The sequence below is a fragment of the Artemia sp. Qi Xiang Cuo genome, chromosome 11, assembly GCF_049724085.1.
Source record: "Artemia sp. Qi Xiang Cuo chromosome 11, ASM4972408v1, whole genome shotgun sequence".
NCBI lineage: Eukaryota > Metazoa > Arthropoda > Branchiopoda > Anostraca > Artemiidae > Artemia > Artemia sp. Qi Xiang Cuo.
The window spans coordinates 19,418,579-19,436,282 of NC_142804.1; the positions used below are offsets into that span (position 1 = coordinate 19,418,579).

Genomic DNA, 17,704 nt, shown 5'->3' on the forward strand with positions numbered 1-17,704 from the left:
AGCAATTTGTTTTAAATTTCGAATTTTCTTTTGTTAATTTTGATGATGATGTGGGGCCCGATTGGGCGCAATCACCCTTTATTCGACCCTGACAAAACTATTTTGACCTTCTGACTTGTTGCAATTTTAGCTAGTATAGATTACTGCGCTGCCTACTTATCTAGAAAACACCAAATTTAGATGCCGCCCTAGAAACTTAGTCATGTTCTAATGAATAACATTTTTTGAAGAAACAAATTACACAGAGATGAACTTTATACGTAATTTTTAAGATTAAACTATTAGCCTAGGTAAGCAAGTTAATCATTTTCTAGGATTTGAGGCGCATGTGATAACCTGAAATCCATCTTTGATAGTATTGAACTGTAAATTTTTACCAAATCATATTATTGACTTACGAATAAAGTGAATTACCACTCGATGCCCTTTTTTATGCTCTTTACAAATATAATAATCATTTTTGTCGGAAATGAATTTTAGCCCCCACCCCTACTTATACCAATTCAGGGTATATATTTGCAAGTTAGGGGGTGGGCGGAAAGTTTAATCTTACCTCTCATTTACATCAGAAATAAAATTTACAGTAAAATTCTACTTTAGCTACTTTTGGCTAGGCTATCTTGGAAAAGGGTTAAGTTAAGAAAATGAAATTTACATGGGATAGGTCTACAGGCTAAAGTAGGGTAAAAAAACAGTATCCAATTGAGCAAAAGTATATAAAACTAAAACACTCACATCTTGTTGCTAAAGAGGAATTGAGAAGAATTGTATATATGAATAAATAGCTAAAAACTTAAGCTATGCATCAACATGGTTATTATTAAAATTATTTAAGACCAAACACTTGAAATTATTAGTTGATTGAATTACCTACAGGGACCTCTTTTTGGAAATATCAATTATCCTATTTTGATGTATGTATCCTTTTAATGTTTCAGTTTCATTCACATATTTGCAGAAAGCTGTTTTTCTTCAGATTCTAGAAATATAACTTTTATTGCTTAATATTTATTCTATAAAAAACAAATATTAAATATAATTTTTCTTTATAATTGCTTTTCAGGACAGACCACATTTTCAATTTATGTTAACAAATTATTAGTGAAGATTTGATCATGAAGGCAGAGTTCTTATTACTGCCCTCACATTGCATCATGCTGTAGTAAAAAAGGGTGGTCCAGAAACCCATTGCTATTTTTCCAGAATGCCAAAGAAAAGTGGCCTTTCCCAAAGAGAGGTCTTTTACCCTAGGCCTATGTCATGGGAAGGTATTTTGAAATACCTAACTCCACTCCTTTTCCCTCTAGAGGGTCCTAAATTTGCCTACATGATATACCTATTGAAATTTTGACAAAACAACATTTTACCTTAATTTTCAGTTATCAGTTTCTTTTTCTCTGGCTTTAGTTCTGGAAATGCAATTCCTGTTATTTGAATAGAATTCTAAGCCATATCAATGTTTTTTTTTTTTTTTTCAAAATCTAGGAAATGTATTTGCATATCTTTAAAACCTTATAAATTGGGATTGAGCAAAGTTGTGGAGCTGAAAATGGTAATATTCTACTTTAGCTACTTTAGGCTATCTTGGAAAGGGGCTAGGTTAGGAAAATGAAACTTTCAGGAATGAGTCTACAGGCTAAAGTATGGGTAAATTTTTGCAGATCATAACATTGACTTACAAATAAAGTAAATATACTACTCAGTGCCTTTTTTTATGCTCTTTCCAAATACTAATTAAAAAAAAATTTTCCACAAAATAAGTTTCAAAGAAAAGTAAAGAACTCCATTAAACAAAAAATGAGCAAAAATCAAATCAAATAATCTACCAAGTGTGAAACAACCACAAATCAACATTGATAAATAAATGAAACCTAAAACAAACAGAAGTTACAATAAATAACCAAGTCAAACTCAAAACAAGCAGAAATAAACATAAGTTGGGTGCAAAGCCTTATGCCTTCCCAAGGCCAGAACAAAATTTGCACTTTACTGAAAAAATATAAATGTTTTTACTTTTATAACTTCAACAAATCAAATAATATTAACATTTTGATTGCTAAATATTAGTATATGTATATTAAACTGACAATGCACATTCATTTGTATTTTTTCAGTAAAGTGCAAATTTTGTTCTGGCCTTTGGAAGGCATAAGGGTTTTGCACCCAACTTATGTTAATTTCTGCTCATTTTGAGTTTGACTCAGTTATTTATTGTAATTTCTGTTTGTTTTGGGTTTCATTTTTTTATTTATGCTGATTTGTAGTAGTTTCACACTTGGTAGATTATTTTATTTTATTTTTGCTCATTTTTGTTTAATGGCATTCTTTACTTTTCTTTGAAAAACTTATTTTGTGGAAAAAGTTTTTTTTAAATTAATTTCTGTTCATTTTATAGTGACATAGTCTTTTCAGGGAAAAAGAAGATAACACTTTAAATCTTTCCCTTTTTTAAGACTTTATCATTTGGCCTGCTATTTCTATACTGGAGAAAAATTTTCAGCAATTTTTAACAACATGCACCCTTTTAAATTCTGGACACAAATAGTACTGTTTAATTTAGTTTCATACCTCCTCTAGTTGACCCGAAATGGAAAAGTTGATACCATTTGCAAAAAAATCTGTTTACTTTCTTTGATAGCTTGGATGCACTTAGGCTATTTTGACTAGGTTAAATTTTAAGAGTAGAAGTAGCCCCCAAAAGTTTAAACATAATACTCTCAGAAGTTCTTGTGATACCGCTGAGATGCCTTATTGGGAATAAGCATTAACGCAGTGCATTTTGATTTAATGTTAAGGCAACATTTAGTTTTTAAACATAATGGGCAGTTGGGAGGGTGGATGTGGGATGGGGATTAGTTGCCTTCCAATCACTTTTGACTATTAAAAAGGGCATCAGCCCTATCTATTTTCAATCAAATGAGCCCTTTTCAAAGTTCCCACAACCACTCTTTCAATACAAAGTGCCCTGGTCTAAACAACAAAAAATAATATGTTATACCCACATCAATCTTTACCATTAAAAAGGGCACTAGGCCTTTTGATTTCCAATCAAATGAGCCCTTTTGGAAATGACAACACTTTATATGAACACCTTATATGCCCCCAGGGATTAAATTACAACCCTTACCCTAAGGTCTGTTAGGGTGGTTGTCATCATCTAAGACTGAATTTCCAGAACTTTCAACTATGTTAAACAAAATGGCTATCTAAAAATTTTGATTGGATATATTTGGGGAAATAGTGGGCATGAGAGGGGCAATAGTTGCTCTCCAATCACTTTCAGCTATTGAAAATGGCCCTAGCCCTTTCAATTTCCAATAAAATGAGCCCTTTTGAAGTTTCTACAACAAAACTTTCAATAAAAATCTTATATGCACCAAGGGCATAACTTACAACTCTTGCTCTTAGGGCTTTGAGGGGGCTATCATCCTAAAAGACATAATTTCCAGACTATGTTGAACAAAATGGATATGTAAAAAAAATTTTTTTGATGTGTTTGGGGGAATGATGGGTTGGGGGGGGGGGGTAGTTGCTTTCATCTTTCATCTATTAAAAAGGGAACTAGCCCTTTGAATTTCCAATCAAATGAGCTTTTTTGAAGTTTCTATGACAATGCCTTCTATAAAAACCTTATATGCCCCCAGGGCATAACTTAAGACCCTTGCACTGAGGGCTGTGGGGGAGTATCCTCCTCTAAATCATATTTTCTATCTGGAAATCAACTATGCTGAACAAAATGGCTATTTCAAAATTTTTGATTGGATGTGTTTGGGGGAATGATGGGCCTGGGGGGGGGGCTAGTTACCCTCCAATCACTTTCAACTATTAAAAAGAGCACTATCCCTTTGAATTTCCAATCGAATGAGCTTTTTTTGAAGTTTGTTTGACAATGCCTTCTATAAAAACCTTATATGCCCCAGGGCATCACTTACAACCCTTGCTCTGACGGTTATGGGGGACTGTCCTCCTAAAAAACATATTTTCTATCTGGAAATCAACTTGGCTGAACAAAATGGCTATCTCAAAATTTTGATTGGTTGTGCTTGGGGGAATGATGGGCGTTGGGGGGGGGGGCTAGTAGCTCTTCAATCACTTTTGACTATTAAAAAGGGTACTAGCCTTTTGAATTTCCAATCGAATGAGCCTTTTTTGAAGTTTGTACAACAACGCCTTCTATAAAAAACCTTATATGCCCCCAGGGCATAACTTAAAACCCTTGCCCTGAGGGTTTTGAGGGGGTGTAACAAGACAAGAAATGGGGAATAAGTAAAGAGGAGGACACTCTCCCACAACCCTCTGGGCAAGAGTTTTGAGTTATGCCCATGGGGCATATAAGAACAATGTTGGCACAATGTATTATTTGTTAATTTTTTCCTTTAGAGCAGGGCACTTCATATCAAAGAAGTTGTTGTAGAAAGGGCTCATTCTATTGGAAATTGGAGTGGCTTGTGCCCTTTTTAATAGTCAAAATTGATTGGAAGGTGACTAACACCCCTTCCACGTCCACCATTTCCCAAAACACATCCAATAAAAATTTTGAGATAGCCATTTTGTTCAGCATAGTTGATTTCCAGATAGAAATTATGTTTTTGAGGAGGACAGTCCCCCACAGCCCTTAGGGCAAGGGTTGTAAGTTTTGCCCTGAGGGCATATAAGGTTTCTTATAAAAGTTGTTGTTGTAGAAACTTCAAAAAAGGCTCATTCGATTGGAAATAAAAAGTGCTAGTGCTCTGTTTGATAGTCAGCAGTGATTAGAGGGCAACTAACCCGCCTCTCATATCCACCTTTTCCCCAAACACATCTAATCAAGTTTTTGAGATAGCCATTTTATTCAACATAGTTTTAAGTTCTGAAAATTAGGCCTTGAGGATGACAACCCCCCCCCACAGCCCTCTGGGCAAGGGTTGTAAATTATGCCCAGGGGGCATATAAGGTTTTTACATAATGCATTGTTGTAGAAACTTCAAAAAGGGCTCATTTGATTGGAAATTGAAATGGCTAGTGCCCTTTTTAATAGTCAAAACTGATTGGAAAGCAACTAACAGCCCTTTGACACCCACCATTTCCCCAAACACATCCAATAAAGATTTTGAGATAGCCATTTTGTTCCATGCAGTTCAAAGTTCAGGAAATTATACCTTTACATTAAATTATCTTCAATCGCAGCTTGGAGTGAATTTAAGGAAATTCAAATTAAAGGAAATCATTTAAGGAAATCATTTCAAAGGAAATCAAATTAAAGGAAACCAAATCGAATTTAAGGAAATCATTTGATTGGAAATTCAAAGGGCTAGTGCCCTTTTTAATACCTTTGAGCAGGAAACTTCCCTGGGGTAGTTATTCCCTGGGGTAGTATAAGGTTTTTATTGAAATCTTTGTCATAGAAACTTGAAAAAGGGCTTATTTGATTCGAAATTCAAAGGGCTAGTGCCCTTTTTAATAGTCGAAGTGATTTGAGGGCAACTAACCCCCCTCTCATGCCCATCCTTTCCCCAAATACATCCAATCAATATTTTAGATAGCCATTTTATTCAACGTAGTTGAAAGTTTTGGAAATTAGGCCTTTAAGAATGACAACCCCTCCCCACATATGACAACCACTCCCCCATATACATATATGTATATATGTATATATATATATATATATATATATATATATATATATATATATATATATATATATATATATATATAATATATATTAGTCAATAACCAATATTTTTCCAATATCAGATAATGATACTAACCCTCATATTGGCCCAATAATGAGATGTGAAAATTCACAACCTGGGCCATCAATTGCAAAAACCCTTTCCACAAAATAATTTTTCTAAAGAAAAGTAAAAACTATCAATAAACCAAAGGTGATCAGAACTAAAGACAAATTATTTTCAAGCATACAAATACCACAATTCACTATCAATAAATAAATTAAACTGAAAAAAAAACAGAAATTACAGTCAAATAGTTTGTGGTAACAAACTGTAAGTAAGGAGCAACCTGGCTCAATACTAACCAAACTGTAAAAAACGTAATTTTGATACCAAGAGGTATATCAAAAGAATCGGCTTATTATGCTGATTTCAAATATGTAGCCTAAGCTTCATTAAGTTTAGTCTTACCCATTAAATGTTACAAGCCTGAGAAAATTTGCCTGATTTTCGATAAAAGAGGGGCTAAGAGTCTTAATAAAAATCACACCATCATATTCAGCATATGAGAAAACCCTACTGTTTAGGTTTTCAAGCTTTTATCTGCAAAAATGTGGAAATTTGTATTTTTTGCCAAAAGAAAGATCACAGATGCAAGTTTATATGTTTTTTTTCCCTAGGGGTGATTGTATTGATCCAGTGGTCCTAGAATTTCGTGAGAGGGCTCATTCAAACGGAAATTAAAAGTTCTTGTGCTCTTTTTAAGTGACCAAAAAGACTGGAGGGAAACTAGGCCCCCTCCCCTGTCACCCCTTTTTCCCCAAAATTGTCCAATCAAAATTTTGAGATAGCTATTTGGTTCATCATAATTGAAAGGCCCAGTAACTATGCCTTTTGATGCAATGACCCCCCCCCATAGCCCCAGGGGAAAGGTATTTAAGTAGATCTCTGTGGGGGTGGGGCCAGATTTCCTGGCATTATTTAAAAAATGATAAGAAATTAAATAAAAAATAACAAGTTTTTTCAACTGAAAGTAAGGAGCAAAAATAAACCTTGAAATGAACAGAAATTATTATGTATATGAAGCACTAGCAGAAGCCAGGATAAGAATTTGAGAGGAAAGTTAGAAATACACATAGGAATAGTAGCAAAATGCTATAAATCATAGGCAGTGCAATAGCGCTGCCCAAGTAAAGAACAATGTTGGCACAATGTATTATTTTTTTTTCTGTGGTCTTAGACCAGGGCACTTCATATTGAAGGAGTTGTCGTAGAAACTTCGAAAAAGGCTCATTCGATTGGAAATTGGAGTGGCTAGTGCCCTTTTTAACAGTCGAAAGTGATTGGACGGCAACTAGCCCCCCCCCACTCCCATCATTCTCCCAAACACATCCAATCAACATTTTGAGATAGCCATTCTGTTCAGCATAGTTGATTTACAGATAGAAAATATGTTTTTGAGGAGGACACTCCCCCATAACCCTCAGGGAAGGGGTTTTAAGTTATGCCCTGGGGGCATATAAGAACAATGTTAGCATAATGCATTATTTATTATTTTTTCCTTTAGAGCATGGCACTTCATATCAAAGAAGTTGTCATAGAAACTTCGAAAAAGGCTCATTCGATTGGAAATTGGAGTGGCTAGTGCCCTTTTTAACAGTCGAAAGTGATTGGACAGCAACTAGCCCCCCCTCCCACTCCCATCATTCTCCCAAACACATCCAATCAACATTTGAGATAGCCATTCTGTTCAGCATAGTTGATTTCCAGATAGAAAATATGTTTTTTGAGGAGGACACCCCCCCATAACCCTCAGGGAAGGGGTTTTAAGTTATGCCCTGGGGGCATATAAGAACAATGTTAGCATAATGCATTATTTATTATTTTTTCCTCTTGAGCAGGGCGCTTCATATCAAAGAAGTTGTCATAGAAACTTCGAAAAGGGCTCATTCAATTGGAAGTTGGAGTTGCTTGTTCCTTTTTTAATATTCAAAAGTGATTGGAAGGCAACTAACACCCCTTCCATGCCCACCATTTCCCAAAACACATCCAATCAAAATTTTGAGATAACAATTTTGTTCAGCATAGTTGATTTCCTGATAGAAAATATGTTTTTGAGGAGCACGCTCCCCCACAGCCTTCAGGTTTTTACATAATGCATTGTTGTAGAAACTTCAAAAAGGGCTCATTCGATTGAAAAATTGAACGGCTAGTGCCATTTTTAATAGTCGAAAGTGCTTGGAAAGCAACTAGCATCTCTCCCAAACCCAACATTTCCCCATACATATCCAATGAACATTATGAGATAGCTCTTTTGTTCAACGTAGTTTATTTCCAGATAGAAATTACGTTTTTCAGGAGCACACTCCCCCACAGCCTTCAGGTTTTTACATAATGCATTGTTGTAGAAACTTCAAAAAGGGCTCTTTTGATTGGAAATTGAAATGGCTAGTGCCCTTTTTAATAGTCGAAAGTGATTGGAAAGCAACTAACACCCCTTTCACGCCCACCCTTTCCCCAAACACATCCAATAAAGATTTTGAGATAGCCATTTTGTTCCACGCAGTTCAAAGTCCAGGAAATTATACCTTTGAGTAGGAAGCTTTCCCCATAGTTTTCAGGGCAAAGGGTTATAAGTTAATCCCTGGGGTAATATAAGGTTATTATTGAAATCTTTGTTACAAAAACTTGAAAAAGGGCTCATTTGATTCGAAATTCAAAGGGCTAGTGCCCTTTTTAACAGTCGAAGTGATTTTAGGGCAACTGACCCCCCTCTCATGCCCTTCCTTTCCCCAAACACATCCAATCAATATTTTAGATAGCCATTTTATTCAACGTAGTTGAAAGTTTCGGAAATTAGGCCTTTAAGAATAACAACCATATATATATATATATATATATATATATATATATATATATATATATATATATATATATATATATATATATATATATATATATATATATATATATATATATATATATATATATATGTGTGTATATGTATGTATGTGTATATATATATATATATATATATATATATATATATATGTGTGTATATATATATATATATATATATATATATATATATATATATATATATATATATATATATATATATATATATATATATATATATATATATATTAAGTTATGCCTTGGGGGCATATAAGAACAATGTTAGCATAATATATTATTTATTATTTTTTCCTCTTGAGCAGGGCGCTTCATATCGAAGAATTTATCGAAAAAACTTTAGAATACACTCATTCAACTGGAAATTGAAAGGGCTAGTTCCCTTTGTCATAGTCGAAAGTGACTAGGACGCGATTAACACTCCTCTCATGCCCACCGTTACCCAAAAAACATCCAATCAACATTTTGAGATAGCCATTTTGTTCAGCATAGTTGATTTCCAGATAGAAATTATGTTTTTGAGGAGCACACTCCCTCACAGCCTTCAGGGTAAGGGTTGTAAGTTTTGCTTCAAAAAACGCTCATTCAATTCGAAATTCAAAGGGCTAGTGCCCTTTTTAATAGTCAAAAGTGATTGGAGGGCAACTAACCCCCCTATCACGCACACCTTTTCCCGAAACACATCCAATCAAAATTTTGAGATAGCCATTTTATTCAACGTAGTTTTAAGTTCTGTAAATTATCTCTCTGAGGAAGACAACCCCCCACAGCCCTCAGGTCAAAGGTTGTAATTTATGCGCTGGGGGCCTATACTGTTTTTATATAACGCGTTATCACAAAAACTTCAAAAATAGCTCATTCGATTGGAAATTGAAGTGGCTAGTGCCCTTTTTAATAGTCGAAAGTGATTGGAAGGCAAGTAACGCTCCTTCGACGCCCACCATTTCCCCAAACACATCCAATAAAAATTTTGAGAAAGCCATTGTGTTCAATGTAGTTGAAAGTTCTGGAAATTGTACCTTCGAGCAGGACATTCCCCCTCCCGCCACAGTCTTCAGGGCAAGGGTTATAAATTATGCCCTGGGGGCATATAAGGTTTTTATTGAAAGCTTTGTCGTATAAACTTGAAAAAGGGCTCATTTGATTGGAAATTCAAAGGTGTCCTTTTTAATAGTCGAAAGTGATTTGAGGGCAACTAACCCCCCTCTCACGCCCATCTTTTTCCCAAACAGAAATTAGTTCTTTAAGGATGACAACCTCTCCCAAGTCCAAAGCCCTCAGGGCAAGGGTTGTAAGCTATGCCCTGGGGCCATATAAGGTTTTTATTGAAAGCGTTGTCATAGAAATTTCAAAAGGGCTCATTCAGTTGGAAAATGAAAGGGCTAGTGCCTTTTTTAATAGTTGAAAGTGATTGGAGAGTGACTAACACCCCTCTCACGCCCTCCATTTCCCCAAACACATCCAATCAAAATTTTGAGATATCCATTTTCAACATAGTTGAAAGTTCTGGAAATTAGGTCTTTTAGGATGATAACCCCATCAGAGCCCTCAGTTCAAGGGTTGTAAGTTACGCCGTTGGGGCATATAAGGTTTATATAGAAAGTTGTTGTCGAAATTTCTAAAAGGGCTCATTTGATTGGAAATTGAAATATGCCTTGGGGCATATAAGGTTTTTATAGATAGAGTTGTCGTAAAAACTTCAGAAGGGGCTCATCCAATTGGTAATTGAGAGGGCTAGTGCTCTTTTTAATAGTCGAAAGTGATTGGAGGGTAGCTAACCCCCTTCTATCGCCCACCATTCCCCCAAACACATCCAATCAAAATTTTCAGAGAGCCATTTTGTTCGAAGTGGTAGAAAGTTATGGAAATTAGGTCTTTGAGGATGGCGACCCCCCCCCCCCTATCCCTCAGGGCAAGGTTTGTAAGTTATGCCATGTGGGCATATAAGGTTTTTATTGAAAGCATTGCCGTAGAAACTTCAAAAGGGCTCATTTGATTGGAAATTGAAAGGGCTAGTGCATTTTTTTATTGTTGGAAGTGATTAGAGAGCGACTAATGCCCCACTCGCGCCCACCATTTCCCCAAACATCCAATCAAAATTTTGAGATTGCCATTTTGTTTAACGTAGTTGAAAGTTCTGGAAATTAGGTCTTAGAGGATGACCACCACCCTAACAGCCCCTAGGGTAAGGGTTGTAATTTATGCCCTGGGGGCATATAAGGTGTTTATAGAAAGCGTTGCCATAGAAACTCCAAAAGGGCTCATTCGATTGGAAATCGAAAGGCCTAGTGCCCTTTTTAATAGTCGAAAGTTATTAGAAGGCTTGACATTTTTATAGTATTAATTTAAAAAAAACTCTCTGAAAAATATGTTTTTCAAAGAAAAGTAAAGGCCATTTTAAACTTAAGCTCAGGATATAAAATTAAATGTTAAATTTCAAACTCAAAACGACCATAAATTACTATTAAAGTATAAATGAAACCCAAAACGAACAGAAATTAAATAAACAATCATAGCAAAAACATACAACAAGTAATAATATAAATGAATAAATAGATCTTAAAGCGAGTAAGGCTTGGATTGAATAAGAAAATCAAGCTTAAAACGAAAAAAATGTTTTGCTATGAAGTATAAATGAAACTTAAAACGAACAGAAATTAAATAAACAATCAATTCAAACAAACATACAATATATGTTAATGAATAAATAAATCTTAATACGAGTGAAACTTAAATTGAATATGCAAATCAAGTTTGAATCGAATAAAAAAACTACAAACAAGAGCTTGGGTATCGTCTCACTGCAGAAGCCTAAAAGCTACTGCGTCATTGGCGCTTTACTGAAAACAATTCTTTGAAATATTTTCACTTTTGTAACTTTAAGAAATCAAAAATTAATTAAGATTTTAGGGAATAAATATCAGCATATGTATATTAAATTGACAATGCACATTTTTTTTCAGTAAACTCATTTGAATTTTTTTTCAGTAAAGTAAAAATTATATTCTGGCTTTTAGAAAGCATAGAGGTTTTGAACCCTACTCACATTAATTTATGCTCGTTTTGAGTTTGACTCTAATATTTATTTAAATTTTTGTTCGTTTTGGATTTCATTTATTTATTGATACTGAATTAGGGTAGTTGTATGCTTGGTAGATTATATGATAGTCCGGACGCCAGATGTTGAACATATGAATCATACCACGACGGAATTGGGCTGCTACAAGAATTTGCCTACCCTCCACACCCTTGATTGACCATTCGAATTCAAAAATACCGATAGCAATTGCTTGCGACTGGTGGGACACTCCAAAACTTGATATTATATTATGTTTTGTTGTTTCTTACAAAAAAATGCATGTTCTACAAAGTTTGAGGGGCAATTTTCCGCTCAAATAGAAATGCCTAGAAGCCATAGAATATTTACATAGCAAACTAACACGATTAGTTACAAAAAATGGCAGAGTTAAAAAAAATGACAAAACTATATGATTCTTGAACAGTCTTGGAAAGTATAAACAAAATCAAATTGAATATTAGATATATAATGATATTAATCGTTGAAAGATCCATCAGTTCGATTTTTTTTCACTGTAATTTTATTTTCATTTTCAATGCTGTAAGAACTGGAAAATAATAAATTTGTAATATACGAGTAATTCGTTTTCAGTGAAGCACAAATGACGCAGAAGGCTTTAGGTTTTTACAGTTAAAGAAGGGGGCAGTATCCAAATTTTGCTTGTAGTGAAACTATATTTGTCTTGACCAATCTTGGAAAGAACTAATAAATTAAAACTGAATATTTTATGCATAATGATATTAATTGCTAAAAGCTCATCAGTTAAAAATTTTACTGTAATTTTAATATTTATTTTCAATATTAAGTACAAAAGAAAACATTTGTAATATAATTCGTTTTCAGTAAAGCACCAATGACGCAGTAGGTTTTAGGCTTCTGCAGTGAGACGATACCCAAACTCTTGTTTGTAGTTATTTTAATTCGATTCAAACTTCATTTGCATATTCAATTTAAGTTTCACTCGTTTTAAGATTTATTTATTCATTTACATTAATATCTATTGCATGTTTGTTTGCATTGATTGCTTATTTAATTTCTGTTCGTTTTAAGTTTCATTTATTATTTAATAGCAAGCTATTTGTTTTCATTTTAAGATTGATTTTCATATCCAACCTAAGCATTACTTGCTCTAAGATCTATCTATTCGTTTATATTATTAATTGTTCTATGTTTTTTGCTGTCATTGTTAAATTAATTTCTGTTCGTTTTAGGTTTCATTTGTTTTTTAATAGTAATTTCTGGTCGTTTTTGAGTTTGAATTTTAACAGGTATTTGTATCTCCTGAGCTTAAGTTTAAAAAGGCCTTTACTTTTCGTTGAAAAACTTATTTTTCGGAAAGTTTTTTCAAATTAATTTTTGTTCATTTTTGATTGCAAAAAGTTTCAAGTTTTTATGGCATGGGGAGGGGGTGCTTACTTTCCAATTATTCTTCACTTTAAAAACGGATCTAGAACTTTCAATTTAAATCAAACGAGGCTTTTTTCAAAGTCTATACGATTACCTCTTTGATAAAAACCTTATATATGAACAATAGACAGCTTGCATAACTTGTGGACAGCGATTGACAACAATGAATGGATTGAAAAATAGCAAGGGGGTTTAGACCATTTCACTTGCTGACACAAAGGGATCACGACTGTTTGGAATTGACCTAAATAGGAATTTGTGTGCCAAACAATTTTGCATCTATCACAGAGTATGTATTTTAACCTTATAATTGGATAATTATAATAGATTTCCTATGTGTTCTTTCCATACAAAACCCCTTCCCATAAGTTATAAACCCCCCTTAATAAGTTATGCCCCAGGGCATAACTTACAACGCCTACCCCTGGGCCCTGGTGGGCTGTGTCGACACCGGAGTTTTTTTTTGTTATCAGAACTTTGAACTATTTTAAAAAAATGTAAAACCATTTCAAAATTTTTATCTGATGCATTTAGGGCGTGGAGGATTAGAGGGGCTAATTGCCCTCCAATCTCTTTTGACTCTTAAACAGTGAACAAGAACTTTCAGTTTCCAATCAAATAAACCCTCTCTAAAGTTTATACAAGCATCCCTTCCATAAAAAATAATATGAAGGATTAGGAGAATCCTTAAATTACAACCCTGGCCATGAGGGATGTGGGGGATTTGTCATCCTCGAAGACCTAATTTCCAGAACTTAAAACTACGTTTAATAAAATGGCAGTCTTAAAATTTTGATTGGATGTGTTTGGGGAAAAGGTGGGCGTGAGAGAGGGGTTAGTTGCCCTCACATCACTTTTGACTATTAAAAAAGGCAATAACCCTCGGAATTTCTAATCGAATGAGCCTTTTTTGAAGTTTCTACGACACCACCTTCTATAAAAACCTTATATGGCCCCAGGGCATAACTTAAAACCCTTGCCCTGAGGGTTGTGGGGGAGTGTCCTCCTCAAAAATTTATTTTCAATCTGGAAATCAACTATGCTGAACAAAAATGGCTATCTCAAAATTTTGATTGGATGTGTTTGGGGGAATGATGGGCGTAGGGGGGAGGGAGGCTAGTTGCCCTACAATCACTTTTGACTATTAAAAAGGGCACTATCCCTTTGAATTTCTAATCAATTGAGCCTTTTTTTGAAGTTTCTATGACAACGCCTTCTATAAAAACCTTATATGCCCCCAGGGCATAACTTAAAACGCTTGCCCTGAGGGTTTTGGGGGATCGTCCTCCTCAAAAACATGTTTTATATCTGAAAATCAACTATGGTGAACAAAATGGCTATCTTAAAATTTTGATTAGATGTGTTTGGGCGAATGATGGGCGTGGGGGGGGGGCTAGTTGCCCTCTAATCACTTTTGACTATTAAAAAGGGCACTATCCCTTTGAATTTCCAATCGAATGAGGCTTTTTTGAAGTTTCTACGACAACGCCTTCTATAAAAACCTTATGTGCCCCCAGGGCATATCTTAAAACCCTTGCTCTGAAGGTTCTGGGGTGTGTCCTCCTCAAAAACATATGTTCTATCTGGAAATCAACTACGCTGAACAAAATGCCTATCTCAAAATTTTGATGGGATGTGTTTGGGGAAATGATGGGTGGGGGGGGGGGGCTAGTTGCACTCCAATCACTTTCGACTATTAAAAAGGGCACTAGCCCTTTAATTTCCTATCGAATGAGCCTGTTTTGAAGTTTCTACGACAACGCCTATAAAAACCTTATATGCCCCCACGGCATAACTTAAAACCCTTGTCCTGAGGGTTGTGGGGGAGTGTCCTCCTCAAAAATATATTTGCTAGCGGGAAATCAACTACGCTGAAAAAAAGGGCAATATGAAAATTTGGTTTGGATTCTTTGGGGGAACGGAGGGGGGGGGGGGGGGCCAGGGGGGTAGTTGAAATACAATAACTTTTGACTATTAAAAAGGGCACTAGCTCTTTATTTTCCAGTCGAATGATCATGTGTTGAAGCTTCTACGACAACGCCTTCTATAAAAACCGTATATGCTCCCAGGGCATAACTTAAAATCCTTGCCCTGAGGGATGTGGGGGAGTATCATCCTCAAAAATATATTTTCTATCTGGAAATCAACTACGCTAAACAAAATGACTATCTCAAAATTTTGATTGGATGCGTTTGGGGGCATGAGGGGCGTGGGGGGGATAGTTGCCCTCCAATCACTTTCGACTATTAAAAAGGGCACTAGCCCATTAATTTCCAATTTAATAATCCTTTTTTGAACTTCTTGTGAAAACACCTTCTGGATCAATATCATATGCCCCCAGTGCATAACTAAAAACATTTGCCTTGAGGGTTCCGGGGGAGTATCGTCTTGAAAAACGTATTATATATCAGAGCATCAGAAACGCTGAACAAAATGGCTATCTTAAAATTTTAATTGGATGTGTTTGGGGGACTGATGGGCGTGGGGGGGGGGGGGCTAGTTACACTCCAATTACTTTCGACTATTAAAAAGGGCAATAGCTCTTTACATTTTCCAATCGAATGAGCCTGTTTTGAAGTTTCTACGACAACGCGTTCTAAGAAAATCTTATGTGCCCCCACTGCACAGCTTTCAACCCTTGCTCTGAGGGTTTTGGGGAAGATTCCCCATCAAAATTATATTTTCCAGGTGGAAATCAACTAAGCGGAACAAAATAGTTGTCTCAAAGTTTTGATTGGATGTGTTTGGGGGAATGATGGGCGTGTGGGGGGGGGGGGGCTATTTACCCTCCAAACACTTTCGACTATTAAAAAGGGCATAAGCCCTTTAATTTCCAATTGAATTATCCTTTTTTGAAGTTTATATGACAAAGCCTTATAAGAAAAACATATATGCCCCCAGGGCATAACTTAAAAACCTTGCCCTGAGGGGTGTGAGGAAGTGTCGTCATCAAAAAAATATTTTCTATCTGGAAATCAACTACGTTGAACAAACTGGCTATCTCAAAATTTTGATTGGATGTGTTTGGGGAAATGATGGGCGTCGGGGGGGGGGGGCATGGGCTAGTGACACTCCAGTCCCTTTCGACTATTAAAAAGGGCCCTAGACCTTTAATTTCAAATCGAATGAGCATGTTTTGAAGTTTCTACGATATTGCCTTCTATAAAAACCTTACATGTCCCTAGGGCATAACTTAAAACCCTTGCCCTGAGGGTTATAGGGGAGTATCCTCCTTAAAAATATATTTTCTATCTGCAAATCAACTATGCTGCACAAATGGCTATCTCAAAATTTTGATTGGATGTGTTTGGGGGAATTATGGGCGTGGGGGGGGCTAGTTGCCCCCCAATCATTTTCGACTATTAAAAAGGGGACTAGCCCTTTAATTTTCAATCGAATGAGCCTGTTTTGAAGTTTCTACGACAACGCCTTCTATAAAAACCTTATATGCCCCCAGGGCATAACTTAAAACCCTAGCCCTGAGGGTTGTGGGGGAGTGTCCTCCTCAAACATATATTTTCTATCTGGAAATCAATTACGCTGAACAAAATGGTTATCTGAAAATTTTGATTGGATGTGTTTGGGGAAATGATAAGCGGGGGGGGGGGGGGGGGCTAGTTACACACCAATCACTTTCGACTATTAAAAAGGGCACTAGCCCTTTAATTTCCAATCGAATGAGCCTGTTTTGAAGTTTCTACGACTACGCCTTCTATAAAACCTTATATGCCCCACGGACATAACTTAAAAACCTTTCCCTGAGGGTTGTGGGAGAGTATCCTCCTCAAAAATATATTTTCTATCCGGAAATCAACTACGCTGAACAAAATGGCTATCTCAAAATTTTGATCGGATGTGTTTGGGGGAATGATGGGTGTGGGGGGGGGGCTAGTTGCCCTCCAATCACTTTTCACTATTAAAAAGGGCACTAGCTCTTTAATTTCCACTCGAATGAGCCTTTTTTAAAGATTCTACGACAACGCCTTCTATAAAAACCTTATATGCCCCCAGGATATAACTTAACACCCTTGCCCTGAGGGTTGTGGGGGAGTTTCCTCCTCAAAAATAAATATTCTATCTGGAATTCAACTTCGCTGAAGAAAATGGCTATCTCAAAATTTTAAGTGGATGTGTTTGGGGAAATGATGGGTGTGTGGAGGGGGGGCTAGTTGCCCTCCAATCACTTTCGACTATTAAAAAGGTCACTAGCCCTTTAATTTGCAATCGAATGAGCCTGTTTTGAAGTTTCTACGACAACGCCTTCTATAGAAACCTTATATGCCCCCAGGGCATAACTTAAAACCTTTACCCTCAGGGTGGTGGGGGAGTATCCTCCTCAAAAATATATTGTCTATCTGGAAATCAACTACGCTGAACAAAATGGCTATCTCAAAATTTTGATTGGATCTGTTTGGGGGAATGATGGGCGTGGGGGGGGGGCTAGTTGCCCTCCAATCATTTTCGACTATTAAAAAAGGCACTAGAACTCTCGATTTCCAATCGAACGAGCCCCCTTTGAAGCTTCTACGATGACCTCTTCCATATGAAGTGCCTCTGGGGAAAAAATAAATAATAATAAATAATAAAACATTGGAGCCGTATGGCCTTTACTATAGGCAACGCTACAGCGTTGCCTCTGAAAGATCAATGT

At 35.9% G+C, this 17,704-nt stretch overlaps 1 protein-coding gene across 1 annotated transcript in view; it reads left to right on the forward strand.

The window, feature by feature from the left end:
• The first annotated feature begins 226 nt into the window (after positions 1-226).
• Positions 227-17,704, forward strand: part of Topors (Topoisomerase I-interacting protein) — a 57,118-nt gene continuing 39,640 nt past the window's right edge. Inside the window, exon 1 of the mRNA XM_089096351.1 lies at positions 227-290. The gene's annotated coding sequence lies outside the window, so the exon portion shown is untranslated. The remainder of the gene's footprint in view (positions 291-17,704) is intronic.